Source organism: Dasypus novemcinctus, chromosome 23 (genome assembly GCF_030445035.2).
Source record: "Dasypus novemcinctus isolate mDasNov1 chromosome 23, mDasNov1.1.hap2, whole genome shotgun sequence".
NCBI classification, from domain to species: domain Eukaryota; kingdom Metazoa; phylum Chordata; class Mammalia; order Cingulata; family Dasypodidae; genus Dasypus; species Dasypus novemcinctus.
This window is the reverse complement of record NC_080695.1, coordinates 14846244-14865178: the sequence shown is the minus strand read 5'-3', so window position 1 is coordinate 14865178 and position 18935 is coordinate 14846244. Positions and strand designations below refer to the sequence as shown.

The following is an 18935-nucleotide window of genomic DNA, read 5'->3' as shown; positions in this document are numbered from 1 at the left end:
TAGCATTATATATACTCAAGCTAGTGTAAGCACAAGCGATAGCATGCAGCTGCACACTAAAAAGTTCTCACAAGCTGCAGGGCTAAAATCTTATCTCAGAGTACAAGGTCTTAGTGCTCTCTCGGACTCCAAAATGTGTTTTCTCATATTTCTCCCAGCCCTGGACAGCTTCGGTCCTGTTTACTTTCTGCATTCCTGTGTTAACGGCGTAACCATGGAAACAGCACCACCGTGCCTTAGTTTCCCACAGTGGTGTCCAGTGGTGTGGGGCACATTGAGACATTTCTTCTAAAGTAAAGGACAAGCTGTTGCATCTGGCCCCTCCAATGACCAAAAAGGAGGTACAACGCTTAGTTGGTCTCTCTGGATTTTGGAGACAACACGTTCCTCATTTGAGCATGCTACTCCAGACCATTTACTGGGTGACCAGAAAAACTGCTAGTTTTAATTGGGGATCAGACCAAGAGGGAGGCTCTGTGACAGGTCCAGGCTGCTGTGCAAGCTGCACTACCACTTGGACCATATGATCCAGCAGATCTAATGGTGCTGGAAGTTTCCGTGGCAAATAGAGACGCTGTCTGGAGCCTATGGCAGGCCCCTATAGGAGAAGCACAATGCAGACCCTTAGGATTTTGGAGCAAAGTCCTGCCATCCTCTGCAGATAACTACTCGCCTTTTGAGAAACAGCTTTTGGCCAGCTACTGGGCCTTAGTAGAGACTGAACTCTTACCCATGGGCCATCCAGTTACCATGAGACCTGAGTTGCCTGTCGTGAGCTGGGCATTGTCTGACCCACCAGACCATAAAGTTAGGTGTGCACAGCAGCACTCTATAATAAAGTGGTATACACAAGACGGGGCTCAAGCGGGTCCTGAAGGCACAAGTAAGTTACATGAGGAAGCAGCCCAAATGCCCATGTTCCCCACCCCTGCCATGTTACCTTCTCTTTCCCAGCCCACAGCTTTGGCCTCTTGGGGAGTCCCTTACAATTAGTTGACTGAGAAAGAGAAAACTCACGCCTGGTTTACAGATGGTAGAGCCTGATATGCAGGTACCATCCGAAAGTGGACAGCTGCAGCACTGCAGCCCTTCTGGGACATCCCTGAAGGACAGTGGTGAGGGCAAATCTTCCCAGGGGGCAGAACTTCGAGCAGTGCACCTGGTTGCTCATTTCTCCTGGCAGAAGAAATGGCCAGAGGTACATTTATACACTGATTCATGGGCTGTTGCCAATGGTTTGGCTGGATGGTCAGGGACTTGGAAGGAACATGATTGGAAAGTTGGTGACAAAGAGGTCTGGGGAAGAGGTACGTGAATAGACCTTTTTGAGTGGGCAAAAAACATGAAAATATTTGTGTCCCACATGAATTCTCACCAGAGGGTGACTTCAGCAGAGTAAGATTTTAATAGTCAAATGAATAAGATGACCCACTCTGGCTAATGCTCAGCTTCTTTCCCCAGCCACTTGAGTCATTTCCCAATGGGCTCATGAACAAAGTGGCCATGGAGGTAGGGATGGAGATTATGCATAGGCTCAGCAACATGGAATTCCCCTCACCAAGACTGACTTGGCTAAAGCCACTGCTGAGTGCCCAATCTGCCAGCAGCAGAGACCCATACTCAGCCCCAATGTGGCACCATTCCCTGAGGTGATAAGCCTGCTACCTGGTGGCAGGTTGATTACATTGGACTACCTCCATCATGGAAGGGGCAGCAATTTGTTTTAACTGGAATAGAAACATACTCCAGATATGGGTTTGTGTTCCTGCATGTGATGCTTCTTCCAAAACTACCACCCATTGACTTAACGGATGTCTTATCATGGCATTCCACACAGCATTGCTTCTGATCAAGGATCCCATTTCACAGCAAATGATGTGGGGAATGGGCACATGCCCATGGAATTCACTGATCTTACCATGTTCTCCATCATCCTGAAGCAGCTGGATATATAGAATGGTGGAATGACCTTTTGAAGACTCAATTATGGCATCAACTAGGTGGCAATACCTTGCAAGGCTGGGGCAGGGTTCTCCAGGAGGCTATGTGTGCTCTAAATTAGCATCCACTCTATGGTGCTGTTTCTCCCATAGCCAGAATTCATGGGTCCAGGAATCAAGGGATGGAAATGGGAGTGGCACCACTCACTATTACCCCTAATGATCCACTAGGAAAATTTTTGCTTCCTATCCCTGCAACCTTAAGCTCTACTGTTATACAGGTTTTAGTTCCAAAAGGAGGAGTGCTGCCACCAGGGAACACAACAATGACTTCATTGATCTGGAAGATAAGACTGCTACCTGGCCATTTTGGGCTCCTCTTACCTCTGAATCAACAGACAAAAGGAATTACTGTACTGGCTGGGGTGATCAATCCTGAATATCAAGGGGAAATAGGTCTGCATCTACAGATTGAGGGCAAAGAAGAGTTTGCATGGAATACAGGAGATCCTTTGGGGCATCTCTTAATACTGCCTTGCCCTGCGATTAAAGCCAATGGAAAATTACAATAGCCCAATCCAAGCAGGACTAACAATGGCCCAGAATCTTCAGGAATGAAGGTGTGGATCACCCCAACAGGCAAGAACTACAGCCAGCTGAGGTGCTTGCTGAAGGTAACAGAACATGGAATGGGTAGTGAAAGAAGGTAGTAATTAATATGAACCTCACCCATGTGACCAATTACAGAAATGAGGACTGTAGTGATCATGAATCTTTCTTCCTTGTTTTGTTATGAGTATGACTGTATATGTACATAAAATGAATATCTTCGTCTTCATCCCTAATCTTTTTCCTTATCATATGACGAGTTGTATTAGTTTCATGTCATAATATTTAAGGTTGTCAAGTTTAAGAGTGAATATTACACAACAGCTTGTATCCTATTCTGTTGGGAATTAATGTATTTCCAGTTGTATGCAGGACAGTTGAATATTGTTAGGTGGAAATATATATATGCATATCTTTTATTGTTTTTATTTAGAGACTAAGTATGGTTTAAGGAGATATGTATGGTTGCCAACTTGACAAGGGGTGGATGTGATGGTTTGGCTAATGTGTCAACTTGGCCAGGTAATTGTGCCCAGTTGTTTGGTTATGAAAGCACTGGGCTAATTGTAATATAAGGGCATTTATGGACTTTAGTCATCAGTGAGTTTACTGCACTGATTACATCTACAATCAACCAGGGAGATTGCCATCAGCAGTGAGTGATGTTTTATCCAATCGGTTGAATGCCTTAAAAGAGAAAGTGATTTCAGAGATCCCTGACTAATATACATCCCATTATTTCTTCAAATATTTTTGCTGTCCCTCCTCTATACCCTTTCTTTTGGGACCCCAATTATATGTGTATTAGACCGTGTGAAGTCCTGAAACTCCCAGATGTTCTGTTCAGTTTTATTTTTCAAAAATTTTTCCCTCTAGTTTCATTTTGGGTAATTTCTATTGCTATGTCTTTATATTCACTAGTTTTCTCTTTTGCAATGTCCAATCTAGTGTGTTTTTCGGCCAAGATATTGTAAGTTTCAACTCTAGGAACTTGGATTGTGTGTGTTTTATATTCTGTGTTTCTACATAACATGCTTAATATCTTTCATCTAGCATTTTGAACATTTGGACTACAGTTATAATAATTGTTTTAATGTTCTATTCTGCTAATTTTGTCTGATCTAACCGACATAATAAATAAGTTAGCTCCATTGGTCTATTGAGTATCAATTCATTGATTTTTCCAGGTGGGGTTTCAATTCATTGATTTTTCTCCTTATTATGGGTCATATTTTCCTGCTTCTTGCATGCCTGGTAACTTTTTTGGGGATGACAGCTATTGTGAATTTTACCGTTGTGGATCATGGCTGTTTTTGCATTCCTGTAAATATCCTTGAACTTTCCTCTGGGATGCAGTTAAGTTATTGGGAAGCTGTTTGAGCCTTTTAGATCTTGCTTTTAGGATTTGTTAGGCAGAACCACAGCAGGGTTAAGGCTAGGGCTAATTATTTCTCACTACTGAGGCAAGACCCTTCTGCATACTCTATCCATTGCCCTATGAACTATGAGGTTTTCCAGTTTGGCTGGTGAGAACAGGCACTATTCTTGGCCCTGTGTGAGGTCCAGCAACTGTTCTCTCTAATCTTTGCAGGTGGTTCTTTTTCCCAGCCTTGGGCAGTTTCACCAGACACATGTACTGGTCATTACTCCGCTAAATACTTGAGTGGGACCTCCTGCAGATCTCTGGGTTCCTCTGTGTGGGGAGCTCTCTTCTCTCTTTTACTATGCCTTGCTCCCCTCAGATTCTCAGCTCTGTCTCCTCAACTCAGAGAGTTGGCTGGGTTCCACCTGGTTCTTCCGATCACTGCAGCCTGGAATCTGTGAAGAAAATAATGAAGCAATTGTGGGACTACCTCATTTGTTTCTCATCTCTCAGGGATCACTGTCCTTCTTTGCCTCATGGACAATGTCTTAAATGCTTGATTCCTATATTTCCTTCAGTTTTTTTTGTTTTTAGTTGTTTCAGGCAGGAAGGTAAATCCCATCCCTGTTACTCCATTTTGGTCAGAATAGAAGTCCCTGCAAGTATATTTTAAGCAACTAGAAAAGGAATATTTCCTCACCCTCAACCCATTCCTTTCCCCTTTGTTGCAACTCTCTTTTCACCAGACAACATCTTTTATTTAATTGGAATTCTTTAGTATATTAATGCTGGTCATAATCCAAGTAAGTCACATAATTTTAAGGGGTTATATACATTATTATATTGTAATGTGGATGTATGGTCAGAGAAACTCAAACAGATGTGTTCAACTTCTGGCTTATTTTCTAACCAGTCTTGGTTATGTGGTTATATAAATTGTTTATCATTAGAAAAATCTTTAAATCCTGTTCTAATACTGGGGATACATAAATGAAGAAAGATACAAATCACTGTCTTTATGGAGCCTACATTTTAGTGGAAAATAATAACTCACACTTACTTAACACTTAGGTATCAGGCACTATGGCACTATTCTGAGTTTTAACTGTATTTGTAAGAAAAGGGTTAAGTTTAATTTTCACACAAAGGGGAAGCCAGAGCCGGGTCTGCTGGTGGAGAAGGGAGGGAAAGGGGTTGCAGCGGCTTTGGCACCAAGAATTTGAAAAGTGGCACAGAAAAGAGGGAGGGCCAAGGGTGAGAAGCAAGGGCAGGGCCAAAGAAAGGAGGGCCAATGGTGAGAAGCAAGGGCAGGGCCAAAGAAAGGAGGGCCAATGGTGAGTGCTGGGGGCAGGGCCAAGAGTGAAAGCAGCGCCAAATTTGAAAAGCGCTCCAGGAGTGAAAGCAGCGCCAAGCCCACCCAGCCCACCCAAGTGCAGAGACCATGCGAGTGGCAACTGAGAGCAGGAACCGTGTAACTTAGATCTCTCGAATAAGCTGTAACCCCTGAAGTACCCAATCAATGGGGAACAGGGGAGGGACCTGCGTGTTAGGTTTAGAGTATGAAATCACTGTTTCTTGCTGTTTGGTGAGCCTGACATTTTATCCAGGTCTTGCACCTGTTCTTGCAAGATAGTTAATAAAATTCTTTTCTCCTCCACAGTAGGGTGAGCCTTTGTTCCCTTATAGGTGCAGCTTTCTTTCTAACATATTAACATTGCATTCTCACAAAACCCTATATAGTGTTGTTATTATTACCATCATTTTTCAAAAGAGAAAACAGACATAGATTAATTAATTGACCTGAAAACTCACAGCTGGTAAGTAGTAGGACTGGGATTTGAACTCAGGCTCTCTGACCTCAAATTCCTGTGCCCTCAGTTGACCCATTAGAGCTATTTTATTGATTATGTTGTTTAGGTCTCTCTCTTTGGCAATCTTTAGTTACAGTTTTATCCACTTAATCTTTCATAAACTAAGTAGATTAAAATTTTCTCCAGTAAGTTTCCATTTCTCTTTGTAGTTCTTATTTGCTCTATTAAATATTACTGCTGTTAGATCTTTTTTTTTTAGATTTATTTATTTTATTTACTTTCCCCCCTTCCCCTCCTCCCACCCTGCTGTTTTTGCTGTCTGTGTTGTCTTCTCTTCTCATTTTCTCTCCTCTAGTATTCACTGGTATTCAATCCTGGAGACCTCTGATGGTTCCCTGTTAATTGTGCCACCTCAGTTCCTGGTTTCTGCTGTGCTTCACCTTGACCATCTCCTTATCTCTCTTTTGTTGTGTCATCATCTTGCTGTGTGACTCATTTGCACGGGGCACTGCCTCACCATGCAGGCCCTCGTGTGGGCACTAGTTCACCATGCGGGCACTCCCACAGGCACTGGCTTGCTGTGCAGACACACTTTCCCCTCTTCTTTTTCATCAGGAAGCCCCAGGGATCGAACCTGGGTCCTCCCGTATGGTAGGTGGAAGCTCTATCACTTGAGCCACATGTGCTTTCCTGTGTTGGATCTTAAATTATCATAAATACTACATCTTCATTATGAATTACACCCATTTTTAGAATATTTTACAGATTTTCATTTCAATGTTACGTACACAACCAGAGAGAACCCTTCAATGTTCCAAAGCTTTTGGAATTCCAGTTTTTAAGATAAGATCAAAATCCTCACTTTTATTTTCATTGAGCTTTGCTCATTCTTTTGTTTTTAGCTTAAAAAATAATTGTGTGTGTGTGGGGGGGGCAATACTTTTTAAAAAAAATTCTGCATGGAGTTAGGTTTTGCTTTGTGACCTAATTAGAAAATCTTTGAATAACAGGCTTATACGTCCATTTACATTCATGAATAGCCTACTAGATATCTTTGTTCTGAATTCCATCACATTATATTCATGTTTTCTGCTCTTATTTTTAAAGTATTTCAACATATGTCTATTTTGTTTGCTTTTTTATGTTCTGAAATTTAGGACAGTTCATATTTTTGTCCTTACAGTTTCCTTCATAAATAATTTTAAATGATATCCTTAATCCTCAGTTTCATTAAAGTACTTTACTAGTTTCCTATCATAAGGTTCCGTTATGCTCAACTCCCCACATTAAATCAATCAGCAGGTCGTGTTGGTGACACCCTCTCTAAATAGCTTGAATCTGTTCACTGCTGCAATTTTAGGGCCAAAGCATGACTGTCTTTTCCTTGAACGGGAGCAGTAGCCTCACTTTGCCTCTACCCTTGCCCACTAATATGACTCTAACCTTGTGGATCATTTGGTCTGAGCTTTAAAACATGTAAGTTGTATCTTGTTACTCTCTTGCTTAAAACCTCAAAAATTCCTATTCCCGTTCCATTTTGCATAAAACCTACCAGGCGTGCTTTTTTTTTTTAATACTTTTGCCTGCCTGCATCTCTGCTGTCCTCTCTTCTCTTTCTTCTCGTTGCTGACTCTAGTCCAGCTACAGTCATATATTTGTTCTCTTTCAGGTTATCAAATGCATCATGAATTTTCTCAATTTGTGGATTTTGCACTTGCCTTTGCCTTTATCTGGCCCTTTCTTCAACTCTATTTACTTGGCACACCCCTTACCTCAATTTAGAGACCTTAGCTTTGATGTAAGTTCTTCAAAGAGGCTTCCCCTTATGACCCAGTATAGTACAATGACCTCCCTGCTTGACTGTAGCATTGTAAATTCTTTATCTTCATATTTTTGTAGTGGACATGTGTTGTCTTATCTTTTATGCATGTTTTCCCTGCTTTACTATGCCTCCCTCACACCCACGCTGCCTTTATGCTACTACTCCATTCCCTCCCCACGTGGCTCTATGGCCATCAACCTTCCCGTCTACTGCAAAACATGGGCGCCCATCCCAGGCAACTCCATCATTTTACTACAGGTTTTGACACAAAGTAATTGCTCCGAGTGGTGGCCACCAGGCTAAAGCCCCATCGAAGATTTCTTCCTTGAAGTTTTCTAAATTGGAGGTGGAGGGGCATTGGATTTCAAGCCATCAGCATGTCATGTGTCCCCACCCTATAGAAATGCCTGCGACAATGAGATCAACACATAGACCCAAGCCAAGATGAGGGATGGACAAAGGAAGAACTGACAGTATTCAAGTTACTGGATCTAACTGATTCTGAAATCACTTCTACCCCACTCCTTTCTGTAATTCCATAGCCCTCCCTTAAAGTAGTATAAGTTTAGTTTTATTTGTCACTTGCTTTTGAAGCATATTGATGAATACAAATCCTTGACACAATTTGGTGTATTTGTTTAATTGTTTTAGATGTAAATCCCACGGGGAAGGGACTACACATTCTTGTTACTCACTGTACATGTGCTACCAGATACCATGCTTGGGACACAGCAGGTGCTCATCAAGTATTTGTCAAGTTAACGAATGAATGAATTATAGAAATGTCATGGCTGCCTAAATAGAGAAATAGATATTGTATTCTCATAAGAAGGAGAGCACCAGGTGTAGCAGTTTGATATAATTGATGAATTCCAAAAAGAAATATTGGATTATGCTTGTAATGTGATCTGTACCAGGGCATGATTGAGTTATGATTAGGGCATTGCATCCCCACCCCTTGTGGTGGGGGACTCACAGATAAAAGGCATGGCAAAGAACAGAGTTGGGGATTTCTGATGTCAGAGTTTGATGCTGAAGACCCAGGAAGTCAGTACCCAGAGGAAAGAGAAGCCAGCCTCAGGAAGGAAGGAACCTTGAAGCCAAAGTAAAGCAAGCCCCGGGAACATAGGAACCCAGGAAGCCTGAACCCACACAGATGTCGGCAGTCATTTTGCTCCAAATAGACTTTGGTGAGGGAAGTAACTTATGCTTTATGGCCTGGTATCTGTGAGCTCCTACCCCAAATAAATACCCTTTATAAAAACCAACCAATTTTGGTATTTTGCATCAGCATCCCTTTGGCTCACTAATACACAAGGTGAAAATATTAGACTGTAGGGTTTGGGTTTTTTTTACTTTCTAATAAAAATAAACTTATTCAATACTCTAGGAAAAGTTTTGATCATAAGTATCCAACAGTATAGAAAGTACACAACATAAAATTTTCAAAAAGTATGCAACTGATTTGTAGATGTCTAATATATTAATACAAAGTACATGACTTCACACAGTATATCCTATAGGCAAAAAAAGGTGGAAGGGGAAAAAGAAGACTGTGGTTGAGGTCTAGTAATAAATACAGAGGGTGAGATGATCCATACAATAGAATATTCTACTGCCAATACTGCCATCAAAATGTACAAAAACCATTTTAAATATAATTCAGGAGGAAGAAGATAATGGCTGGGACTCTTGTAATATACCTCAAAGTCTGTAGGAGAACCCAACTCACTGTGTAGTCTACGTATTTGACAGCATGTAGCATGTAGGCTTTCCCAAAAGGAAGAAATACAGAATCTTACGTTTAGATTAAGAATTAGAAAACTATAGGGTTCCTTTGAAAAGTGGCTCCCTCATTATTTATACTGCCCAGTTTTTAAAGTCCAGTTTGAAAAATAAGCACTGCGTCACGTTGTTAAAAGGTAGGCAAAAATGCTCCTCCCTCTTGAAAAGTATCACTTGGTGATAATTTTTTCTTGAAATTTTAGAAATGAGGCAATGAGAATACTTTGGTTTGTATTCAAGTGAAAGGCTTTAACTGGGGATTTTAGAATTGAAGAGCTCTGAGTTCAGGATTTACTCATCACCTACCATGTCAGTATTCAGAAAGTCTGACTAAACGAAGCCAAGCTCAAAGCGAGCCCACGCAGCGTGAGCACACAGCTCTCTTCTTCTAGCAGAATTTTACTTGAAATGTAGTGAAAAGAAAACAATCCTGATAGGTTAAAACAAGTCAAACACCCACTCTACACAGATAAAACCTTCGCAAAGGTCACCTGAAGTAATCCAGAGCGAAAACTGAATTGCGCTGATTTTCAGGGAAGTCACCAAACAGTCACGTAACACAAACAAACGTCAAGTATATACCTGCTTGGCAAGCCCTCTAGGAAATCTGCCCCAAGAAGCAGTAACCTTTCTTGAAGACTTGCATGCTTTGTTTTTCAGATAGTCTGGGATTTTCAGCAGTACGTGTTCCCTATCATGCGGTCATGCTTTGGTGCTATTTACTTAGGATCACTTATCATGGAGCCTTGCCCTTTCCCAAAAAGGAGCTTTGACTCTGCTTGAGAAGTTTCATATAAATTAAAATCTTTATCAAATATTAATATGGAGGGAGGTGACACAGGATGCAACATATACAGTTAAGTTACCTCTCTGTATATTTAGGAATTCCTTTCTCTTTCAGTGTATTTGCTCCAGAAAGTGTAGTCTGCCCTCCTTACAGGTTGAACCATGGACCTTGGCAAGACCTTAATATTTCAAATTTATTAACAAATACCTCTAGGGACAAGTCCATGTTACTGAGTTACGACCAATTTACCATCATGAGGGAAAACTAGTGTAACCAGCTGTCCTAACACATGCCCCAACCACTGCTTCTCAATACAGAAATAGCTAAAACAACCTAAGGTTTATCATACAGCAAATCCCATCTCTGTCACCTGATTCGTTCATGAGAGGAGAGGTTTAAAAAAAAGGCTTCAAAAGCATTTGACAGCAGCATTCAGTTTTCCTATGAAATACTCAGCATCTTAAATACTATGCACACTTCTCTTTCTTTTAGTAAGCTAGACACTGGCTTCAGAGCTTGTGGAACTGCTGGGGATAGGAGGGGAATAATCCATTCAAAACCATTTCAGAAATTGTCTTTTGGCAGAAAAGCAAGTATGCAAGTTTAAAATAGGACGGTACTTTGTCACTTTGTTGTCTTTGCAAAATTAAGAAATTTTTGCTGTTGTTGCCCATTGACGTGAACCTCAGTCCCCAGTCCTGAGTGAAGATGGGTGGGCTCTGGCCCCTGTGCCTCCGGCTTCCCAGCAGCTTCTTTCTTACAGCAGGGAGGCTGGAATAGATGTGTGTCAACAGCGACTTCCCCAGAGTTGCTTTTCTAGATAATCTCACAGCATATTTTCTATCTTTTCTAGTAAAAAGGAACGGACCGGCATTTGTCAGAGCCAGAAGCTGTCTCCGTGTCTGAGCCATCAACTGGTTCCTGTAACAAGGAGACTGGGCTTGGGGCCCGTGGGGTGACGCTGGGAGCAGCAGCGTAGTGATCTTTAGCCTCTTTCTGCAGTTTACTGAGCTGGTTGCTTTTGCGCCTGCTTTCTTTGGTTTCAGTGTCATCTTTAGACTGGGTCCTGCCCTTGCACCCTCCACATGATTCTGGGTCTCTTTGATCCCACTGGCAGCTTCTTCCATGTTTTCACCCGCAGGACACAAACAGTGCAGGTGTCTCCTAAACGAGTCTCATGCGACCCCGAGCAGCTTTGGAAGTCCTTTCCATAGGGTTTTCTGTCAATTGAGAACCAGAGGCTTTAGCCCTGCAAATACAGCAGCCCTCTCTTCTCTGGCACATCCTTGGCTCGTGAAAACCAAGTATCTTTTCTTCCAGGCGATAGGCTTCCAAAAGCAGCCGTTCCACGCGTGATCACGTCCCCGAGGGGCAGAGTGCAGGCCAGGTCAGCCCCCTCCGGTGACTCCCTCCTCCACTGCTTTGTCTAGAGAGCTTGTCTCCTGCAGTCCTCTAGACTAGAAGTTTTGAGAAAAATGACGAGACAAGGAATCTACTCAAAGGATAAGCAACACTGTAGAGCCCAGACAAGCTCGGTGAAGTAAAACCTTTTAGTGGCTTAGTTAAGACACAGAAACAAAGAACAGTTCCTTATAATGGAGAGGAAAGGCAGGGGATAGGGACGAGATGAGAGTAGATAAGGAGATGTAAGGACAGGCCCTTTTCTTCTTTTACTCTTGTAGCTGAAATCTCTCGCCATGTTACATTATTGTAGTCCATACAGTTGACATACAGTGCTAAACAGCTAGGTGGGAAACACTAGTGATGGTGGCCCACCTCCACTTTTTTACTTCTTTTCTATAATATGGCCCATGGGAAAACCCTCAGATGGGTTTGGGTAGACAGTGGAGACTGGAGGCTTCTGCAAGGCTGACTTCTCAAAAGGGTTGGGTGGAAAGGGGCTAGAGATTGGGTTCCACAGGGAAACACAAGCCAGGGACTCTAAGAATCATTTCTCTCTGAGGTTCATTGGCCCCTGGAGGGAATATTCCCAGATTATCTTCCGAGTTCCAGTCCCCAAACTACCTCGTTCCCCTGGCCCCTATAAACAAACGCCGAGGAAAGCCCTTTGGGAGCGCTTGCCTCAGGCGTCAGCGCAGTCTAATTGGCACCTGGAGGGGTGGCCTCCAGAAGGGACCCGGCTGCACCCTCTGGGCTGGAATCCCTGGTACACATGAGTGTCCTCACGTCCCCTCAGCTGGCCTCGTAGGTCCTCTGGGTTGCAGGGATGTTTCTTTTCCCACAGTCTGAAGGTGTTCCTCTTCCTTCACGACTGGCTCTTGTCAGGTCGAGTCTGTCCTGAGTCCAGCCCCTGTGATGGCCACTGAGAAACATTCACTGTCAGGAAGAGGCTTATTCTAAAAGCACCAGTGCCAGAGCCGAATGCACATCCCTTTAAGGAGGGAAGGAGGCAGAACGCTGAGAAGAGAGCGCCTTGGGTGATCTAAACAGCAGAAAATTCAGAACAGGTCTTCTTGGGACTCTGGGACACGTGGATGATTAAGCTGGTGGTAGATGTAGCTTCTTCATCAAGTGACACTAATGGACACTGCTCTTGCGCAAGCTCTCGTGCTGTCTTGGGATGGAGAGGTGGCTCAGGCTTAGGTGTGGAGCCCGGGGAAGCAGAGGCATGATGCAAGAGCCCAAGTGCTAGGGTTAAAGAAGCTCCTCACCCACATGCCTGCTGACGGAGTCTGGAGTCGGAAGTCTGAGTACAGAACCGAGAGCCTTAGAGACCTGCACGCACTGCTGCCCCTGCTGCTGCCACTCCGTCCAGGGACAATGGGTGCAAACAAAGGATGACCGTGCCATGGACAATGTCCTCTATGCCAGGCCACAGGAGATGGACGCCCGAGGACACCTCAGAAAAGCCTTGTTCTGACCCGCAGGAGCCGACGCGGGAGCCGGTGAGGACCCGTCCTCCCTCCCCACTCCACTGCTCTACCTGCTCTGCCCACAGACGTCTGCAGGGAAGTTCCAGGTAAGGTCATATTGGGGCCGAGGTGTCCTGGAAACCTCTGCTGGACGCCAGGGCATCTCTCAGCTTCCTCCCCACCCCTCCAGTGGAGGTTAGAGTGCTCGGCCCGTGGGGAAGGCCTCCTGAGAAAGCAGAGACAGTCACTTGCAGGCCACAATCAGAACGGGGACCCATGGGGAGTTTCCTAAGGGGGCAGAGACTGAGAAAGGCGGACGATGACAGTGCAATCGTGGAGATCCTGAGAAAGGCGGCATTGTTGAGGAAAGTGGTGGGAAGTCGATGGAGACCTACGTCAAAGGGAGGTGAGCGGAGACCTCGCCTGGATCTGGTGACCAGGGGAGTGTGGGGAAAGTTGGGCTCTTGGCCCACAAGAAGCTGAGTTTGAAATAACAGTGTGAGGTGACAGCCTGAAAGCTGAGCTCCTGGGCTGCGGTGGGAGAAAGAGAAAGATAGTGGGTGTGATTCTTCTGGCTGATAAAATTATACTTCATTGAATGCATTCAGTTCTGAGTTCTTTGCTTTAAAAAGACTTTAGTTGCTAATTAAGAATCAGTATTGGTTCCTCAATTATAAAAAATATCCCTCATTCATGAAAGATGTTAATAATGGGGGAAACTATGTGTAGGTGGAGGGTATGGGAATGCTCCATACTTTCTGAGCATTTGTTTTGTAAACTTAAAACTGCTCTAAAAATAAAGTTTTGTTTTGTTTTTTAATAAGTAGATAGTCTGGAAGTTCTAAGGAGGGAAGTAATTTTTAAAAAGTAAACAGGTAATCTGGAATGCAGGAAGGTCTAGAAGAGATGTTTATGGGAAAAACACCAAGAGGGCTAGAGCAGATATCTTGGGGCTCAATACAGATTATTGCTTTTGAGTCATGCTCCACCAGGAACTGCAGACTCTTGTTCTGAGTAGTATTCATGTGGGAATTGGATAAAGGGCAGATTGGGAAGTTTGGCTAGTGAGATGTGATAATTCCAGCTTTATCACCTGACTCACAGTTTGAAGATTCTCAGGTCTACCTGGGTGAGCACATGTCTTTTGTATGATGAATCGTGGCTTTGTTATATGCCATATGCATCTCTTTAAACCATACTTAATCTCCAGATAAAGACAATATCAATGTCATCCTTCTACCTGACATGATACAACTATCCCACATACAACCAAAATCATGCTAACCTTTTCCCAAAAAAGAGGATAAAAAGCCACAGTGCCCTTTCTCCTCAGGTGGCTATAAAATCCCTTTTTTTTTTGTATTCAAGTGACATTCATTCTTCTCCTTGCTGGTTCCGGCTGCCCTTTTATATCCTGTTAAATACTGAGATGTCAAGTTAACTATTATTAATTTATCTTATGTCAGATTAGGGGATGGCAGAGGGAAAGAAAACCAAGCTATGTGGTTAATATATGTACAAAATATTCCTAACCAAATAAAGAGGACCTACGTATAGGTGTCACAGTCTTGCTATGCAAGTGCTCGTGTGGCCCTGGCTATACTTAAACTCCCTCCTTCCACCGCCAGTTGGTATTCCCTTTGCTTCCAGCAAGCACCTCAGCTGGTCAGGGTGCTCTGCCTGGTGGGGGGACCCAAACCTTCATTCCTGAAGGGCCTGAGCCATTGGCCATCCTGCCTGGATGGGTTGTTGTGTATTTCCATTGGCTTTGGTCACAGAAAGAATACCATGTGGAGCCTTAGAGAATCACCTGCATTCCAGACTTACTCCTCCTTATCCCCATTGAGTAGCAGCAGTTCAGTTTCCCCTGAAAGTCAGGATCTTCCCAGCTAGTACAGTCACCCCTTTCTTTGTTACAGTTGCTTGGTATGAGGAGCCCAGAGTGGCAAAATGGCCATTTAGCTAACAGCAGAATCATTGTTATGTTTGCCTGGTGGAAGCATCCACCCTCTGTAACTAAGAACTCTAATCCAGCAGAGCCTAAAAGTGAGGAGCTGGGAAGCAACAGTTTTGCCAGTGGATCACTGGAGGTTATAGTGAAAGGATCCACTTCCATATTCACCCCATGATTCCCTGACCCATGAATCCATAAACTGGAAGCAGATTTCAAGCATATATCACATCTTAGAGGACATTGCCCCAGCCCTTCCAGGTGTTGTCACCTAGCTGGTGTTGTAACTGAGTCTTCAGAAGGCTTTTCCACCATTCAGCCAAGGCTTCTACTTTAGAATGATGGATAACATGTTAAGACCAGTGAATTCCATGAGCATGGGCCCATTTCCACGCCTCATTTGCTGTGAAATATGTTTCTAGGTCAGAAACAATTCTGTGTGGGATGATATGGTGAATACAGCATTCTGTAAAATGGTAGTTTGGGCACTAACACTGCTGGCAAGGAAGGCAAATCCATATCCAAGTAAGTGTTTGTTCCAGTAAGAACAAAGCACTGCCCCTTCCATGATGGAAGTGGTCCAGTGTAGTCAATCAGGGTGGTTCTCCTATGGGATGGTGCCATATCAGAGCCTCAGTTTCTGCTGTTGGCAGATTGGGCACTCAGCAGTGGCTGTAGCCAGATCAGCCTTGATGTGTGAAAGTCCATGTTGCTGAGGCCATGCATAGCCTCCAAGTCTCATGCTGGGCCTTCCGTGTTCATGAATCCATTGGGCAATGACAGGAGTGGCTGCAAAGGAGGCTAACTGACATGCCCAGAATGGGTTACTACTTAGGTAGGATGGTCCATTCAATGGATAATAGTAACAGGTATTTCTTCCTTGTTTTTATGTGACAATTTGCACATAAATTAATCAAATATTTTTCTTTTAAGTTTCAGGATACAAAGTGGAGGTGGATGGGTGGGTGAGGATTTATCAGTTAGAAGAATGAATATCACCTTTATTAGTCAGGGATCTCTAGGGAAACAATCAACAAGAGATATCTGTCAATAGTATATGATTATATAAGAGTCTCTCACTTGTGCAGCCGTGGGGATGCATAAGTCCAGGTTCCACAGGCAGGCAATGAAAGTCCAATGAAAGTTCTTAAAGAGTTCTGGGAGATGTTGGCTGTCCAAAGACGAGCTGGGAAATTCTCTCTCAATGCTGGAATCACTTCCCCTTTTAAGGGATTCAACTGACTGGGTTAAGCGGCAGTCTTGCTGATGGCAATCTCCCTAATTGATGTAATTATAACCAGCTATCTGTGATTTACCACTGCAGTAAAGTCAATGATGACTAAAGTCCATAAATGCCCTTATATTACAGTTAGCCCAGTGCTTGCTTGACCAAACACCTAGGCACAATTCCCTGGCCAAGTTGACACAATAGCCCAACCATCACATCGCCTCAAGATGAAAACTTTGTATCCTCTACTGGGGAAAGGGTTAGCATGTTTTCAGTTCTATATGGGGTAATGTTATAGTAGGCAGAAAGATGACATTGTTATTGCCCTTATTTGAAGAGTAAGCATGGTTGAAGGAGATGCGTATAGGTGCCAAGTTGACAAGGGATGTGTCAAAACTTGGCAAGGATGAGCTGTTTCCCAGAATCCCCCTTTTTGTATGTTTCTGGATAAGGTAGGCCACGTGGGATATTCTCGGGAGATTTAGAGGGCAGAAGGGAAGCAGCCATTTTGTAGTCACGCATGTTGCTACTGATCTACTGACTCGCCCCATTGGTGGGAAGTAGCAACCAGGTCTGCAGTCTCCCTTGGATCCTCCTCTAGCTTCTGACTTCAGGCCAGGTGAGTGTGTTTAGCACCATTAAAAAGGGACCCAACTTCTGCAAGATACCAACACCACCAACTCCAGATGCAGCAAGAACTAACGTGGGTTTTAGTCTGTCCAGTGGGGTTACAGCACAGCTCATGTTTTTGGATCCCAGCCTGCTCTTGATTTGTGCACTTCACATATATCTTTAAAAAAAAAAAAAGATTATTTATTTCTCTCCCCTTCCCCCCCACCCCCCGCCCCGGTTGTCTGTTCTCTGTGTCTATTTGTTGCGTCTTCTTCTTTGTCTGCTTCTGTTGTTGTCAGCGGCACAGGAATCTGTGTTTCTTTTTGTTGCGTCATCTTGTTGTGTCAGCTCTCCGTGTGTGCGGCGCCATTCCTGGGCAGGCTGCACTTTCTTTCGCGCTGGGCGGCTCTCCTTACGGGGCACACTCCTTGCGCGTGGGGCTCCCCTATGCGGGGACACCCCTGCATGGCATGGCACTCCTTGCGCGCATCAGCACTGCACATGGGCCAGCTCCACATGGGTCAAGGAGGCCCGGGGTTTGAACTGCAGACCTCCCATGTGGTAGACGGACGCCCTAACCACTGGGAGAAGTCCACTTCCCTACATACATCTTTGACCTGTGGACTTCAAGTTCCAGCAAAGCCACAAAGGTGACAGGCTTATCGAGACTGCTTAGTCCTCCCACAATTGCAGAAGGCCAATTCTTGCGACAAAAAAAAACCCATTACATATTGTCTTAGTTTCCCAACTGCTAAATCAAATACCACAAATGGGGTTGATTTAACAACAAGAATTTATTGGCTTCTGGTTTCAGAGGCTAGATACCAAGCACAGTATCTTCTAGCTGGATGGCAGTCATTAGGGTTCATTGGCTGTTGTATCACATCATAATGTCCTCTCCCTTCTCTCCAGGTTCTATGGACCTCCAGCTTCCTCTTCTCCATGTGGCTTTGTCTTCATAAAGCCTCCAGTAATAGGATTAAAGCTCAACTTCAGTTAGTTGGGCCACACTTTAAGTAAAAATAACATCTTCAGAAGGTCCTATTTATAATGGGCTGACACCCTTTATACTGAATGGACTAAGATTAGGAACATGTCTTTTTCTGGGGTTTATAATTCAACCTACCACATGAACATTCATATGTATATGTATATGCATATGCATATGTATATATAGAAATTGCCTAGACGTTCAACTCCTCTGGTTAAACCCTGACTGGTACAATAAGTGAAAAAAAAAGTGTGTATCTATTTACAATCAATAGTTCTTCCTTCATGGGAAGAAACTTGTTTCGAAGTTTGGCACTTAACAGAGTCTAGACATTCTGGAATTTCAGAATGATCATGTTTGTGAAGAGGGATTTTTAAAAAAATGCTATTTCAATAATTAAAGCTGTTGAAAAATAACAATATAAAAATCTTCTCTTCAAAATTATTTCTTAGATCAAAAGATGCTTATTGTCATGCATGGTGTTTTCATTTGCTAAAAGCAATATACCAGAAATGGGTTGGTTTTTATAATGGTGATTTATTAGGTTAAAAGCTTACAGTTCTGAAGCTGTGAAAATGTCCAAATCAAGGCATTACCAGAGATGCTGTCTCAGCAGAGGTTAGCTCCTGGCACACAATGGTGGTTCTGCTGGTCAGGGTCTCTGCTTTCTCCTCCAGGCTTACTTTCTCCCCAAGCTTAGTTGTGGGCAACCAGGTGTATGGCTCATCTCTCCCCTCTCCTCTGGGCCTTGTCTCTTCCAGCCTCTCACAGGCCTCTTTCCATGTCTCTGTGTTCCTTTGTTTCAACTTCCAGCCTCCAGGAACTCTCTCTCAGCCTCACATGGTTTCTCTGTTTCTGCTGCTTTTTCTCTCTGTGTGTCTTTGTGCCTGTGACTTTTTCTATCTCCCATTTATAAAGGACTCCAGCAAGAGGACTACGACCCACCCTGGGTCACACCTCACTGAAGTAATCCTATCAAAGCCCCCAAATGAGCCTAATCCAACCAAAGGGGCCCACACCCACAGGAATGGATTAGCTTCAAGAACATTATCTTTTCTGAGGTCCACAAAAAGCTTCAAACAGTCACATATGGTAGATTGCAGTATTTCTGACACCACAGTTCATCTCCACTTCCTGTTTCCCCAGGAGCTGAGAACGGGGAG

General features: G+C 43.6%; 1 pseudogene; it reads right to left on the bottom strand.

Moving 5' to 3' along the window:
• Positions 1-10626: 10626 nt before the first annotated feature.
• Positions 10627-14722, bottom strand: LOC101436429 (SIN3-HDAC complex-associated factor pseudogene; annotated as a pseudogene).
• Positions 14723-18935: the final 4213 nt, after the last annotated feature.